A 3,798-nucleotide genomic window follows, 5' to 3' on the forward strand; every position below is an offset into this window, starting at 1 on the left:
GCCGGTTTGCCCCTGCTGCCCCCTTGAACCACACCTTTTCCCCTGCACTCTATGGACATTTTGCCTTTTATTTTTATTGTTTTATGGAGCGTCTGGAATCCGCTGACAGTGAACAGAGCGCTCTGGATGTGTGTGTGTGAGGAGATTGTGCAGTATCTCGTTTGACAATATCTCCAGTTTTTCAGATTGTGTAGAAGTAAAGCTCTTCGTTTGATAAAATAATGCAATGTTATCTTGAAAAATGTAATTACTTAAAATAATAATTTTTCTTTTGATTTCATTTTTAACGCAATCATTTGATTTGTGAATTTGTGAGGTTTCATTGTTATTAATTTATTAATTATAAATTGCATTTGCCCATTAAAGCATACATAATCTGCTGTTTTGTGTCCTTTTTTATTGAAATAAACATGTGATTCAGCTCAGTCGCTGTCATTCTGGGGTATTACTTCACTGTAAACCCGGATAAGTAGAATCTACTTAAAAAAACCAAGGTAACTCGTTGCCTTAAAATTTTTAAGTAATGAAGCATTAGTTGAATAAGTGAAGTGGACTACGTTCAATGTACTTAAGCCCATAATGGAATGGAATAGAACATTTAAGTTGAATGTACTAATGACCGAGTTACAGTAACTGAAGATACTTAGTTTAAACAATCATTCCCCACCCATTTATTTAACTCAGCTTGTTAAGTAAGCATTACTCCATTACCAATTCAACTAAATTGTATATTCTAACTGACCCAACTTAACTGTTAATTCCTGAAACTCAAAATATCTTTCAATCAATAGAGCCATGTAAAATACATACATGCAACTGCAACGCTACAATACAATTTTTTTTATTGAACATGTCTTTTTTCAGCAACAAAAGAAACAAAGGCATGGCCTAATAAGTTTCTAGTGTGTAGTTTCCTCAGTGATGGCATGAAAATAAAAAAAAATCTCTTCCTCTTTACCTCCATTCATTACAATATTGTACTGCGCCTCTTTAAAATCGTTAGATAAAACTAGCTATTATGACTTGTTATTGCTACTCATAATTTAACACAATTACTCTATTTTTATTTTAATTAGCTTTTGATTTTTTTTTTTTAAATACGTTATAAAACATTGTTTCAATTAAATTGTATGGAAAAAAAGAAACACTTCTTAATGCTTCCATGCATTTTATTTTTTTTAAATGGCAAAACAGCCAATCTTGTTATGACAAACATAACATCAGGTCAACATCAACACATCCATGAATAATCTTGAAAAAGGTCATTTAAAATCATTGAAACAATTGTGTGTGGGTGTTGTATGTGTTTGTGTGTGTTATCCGTGTCTGTGTTGTTTGTGTGTGTGGGTGTTGTATGTGTTTGTGTGTGTTGTCCGTGTGGGTGTTGTCCGTGTCTGTGTTGTGTGTGTTGTCCGTGTCTGTGTTGTGTGTGTCTGTGTTGTCTCGTGTCTGTGTTGTGTGTGTTGTCCGTGTCTGTGTTGTGTGTGTCTGTGTTGTTTGTGTGTGTGGGTGTTGTATGTGTTTGTGTGTGTTGTCCGTGTGGGTGTTGTCCGTGTCTGTGTTGTGTGTGTTGTCCGTGTGGGTGTTGTCCGTGTCTGTGTTGTGTGTGTCTGTGTTGTTTGTGTGTGTGGGTGTTGTATGTGTTTGTGTGTGTTGTCCGTGTGGGTGTTGTCCGTGTCTGTGTTGTGTGTGTGTCTGTGTTGTCCGTGTCTGTGTTGTGTGTGTGTCTGTGTTGTCCGTGTCTGTGTTGTGTGTGGATGTTGCTGTGTGTGTTGTCCGTGTCTGTGTTTGGGTGTTGAATGTGTCACAAATTTACAAGAAAAAACATAGACGTCTCCTGAGATTAAAGTGGTAAATCCATAAACAAAACAAATTTGACCAGAAACACCCACTCAAATGTACAAGAAACGCAAACAAACAGGATCTGTTTCATCTGCCTAAATGAAGAGAGGCCTGAGCTTGAACCAACAGACTATCATATCAGAACACAATCTGATTCCATCTACATAGACTGGTGAAGAACTGAAACAATAATGTCTTGTCTTTCTGCTACAACTCTGTTTTCACACAAGTCACATCCTACAGCATGCTTCCTACAGCACTTAAGTGTGTGTAGGTGTGTCAGTGCTGTTTGTGTGTGGGTGCTGAATGTGTCTGTTGTTTGTTTGTGTCTGCGTTTTACGTGTGTCTGTTCGTCCACTTGTTTTACAGAAAATAAAAAGGTTTACCCCACAGGTAAGAAAGTATTTTACTAGTGTGGCAAAGAAAAAAAAGGAGTCAACAGCTTCTTACAGTAGACTTGACATCTCTTTACATTGCAAGCTGATTTTTCAAAGTCTGTAGCTTTGGCTTTAGGTCAGTGTGGCCTAACAAGAGCAATACCTGTTGGATGAACTGAAATGTGAGCCTCATAGTCTTGGGGTAGTTAAGATGGAGTGCATACATGAGTCCAAACAGAATGCACATTGCTTTTGGCAGATCTTGAATATTGTCCATCACGACTTCTCCCTCAATGATGATTTTCAACGAGGCTGGACTGAGACGCTGGGAAGATGTGAGCACAGCACCTTCATGCTCAATAAGAAGTATCCCAACGTCAAGGTCATGAAAATAATCATCATCATCTGATTCCTAAATAAAGAATAACAGAAGAGCACAATCATTACATTATATTTCTCATTTGAAAAAAAAAAAACTTTAATCAATATAAGAGTGTCATGGTGAAACATAAATAATGATAAAAATGATAAGAAAGCAAGAGCTTACTTACAAAGCCTGCTTTGAAGAAGTTTGTGGGGTTGTCCCCAAGGATGATAGGAAGCCCTCTGAGCACCTGTGTCCGGATCGCAGTTGGCTCTGTAGTCTTTAGAGAATTAAACACAGTACCACAAATTAGAAAGCTTAAAAAAAAAAAACAAGCAATGTTTGGATTGAATTATACAACTAATAGAGTAGCATTGTGATATTAAGTTTATACAAAACCTGAGAGAAACAACGGCAAGTACAGAATGTGTATGGACTTACATTGGTCTGTTGTGAAATCTGTGTCAACAACTGTCCAATATTCCCTCTCTTGGATCGAAATTACTCGAGGAGACGAGGACTGTGCCGATCGATGCTCTCATAGAATTCCAGCTTGAGGTTCTTGCCCACAATCCTGCTGAACTCCATGAACACCTGGAAAATACAGAGAACAAAAAAACTGAACTTAGAACAACCATTAATGTCCTTTTTATATGATTTGCAATGTTGATGAAAAACATCATGCCCCAAATTGAAAATACCAATGATTTCCTTAAACAGGACAAGAGAAATATACATCTAGACACATTATATAATAATAGAAAGATGTTATGTTCTCTTTCTTAAACATACAGGGTGCAGAAAAAATCACATGACTGACAGTGAAAGGTTACTTGGGCGGTTTCACTCAGTTGTGCACCCTGGATTTTCAAGTGGACCTTAAGTGCATTAATGGAGTTGAATGTGCACACACATTGTTGGTGTAAGCAGGGAAATGGGACAGTTCTATCATAGTTTCCGTGTTTTAACCGATAATGTTTTAAAAGGTAACCCCTTTTCTCACACACAAACTCACAGTACTTACACTTCCACAGCATCCGAACACCAAAGGATCTGTAAAAAAAAGAAAACAAGAAAACGTTTAGCTCAACGACTCATTTTAGCAATGTCACTGTTTTAAATTACATTTATATCTGCATTTATGTCAAAACCTAGAGAATTTCAAACATCAATATGCCATTTAGTATGTCATAATAACGAGAAGTTATGTCGTTT

This window comes from Xyrauchen texanus, chromosome 10, assembly GCF_025860055.1.
Source record: "Xyrauchen texanus isolate HMW12.3.18 chromosome 10, RBS_HiC_50CHRs, whole genome shotgun sequence".
NCBI classification, from domain to species: Eukaryota; Metazoa; Chordata; class Actinopteri; order Cypriniformes; family Catostomidae; genus Xyrauchen; species Xyrauchen texanus.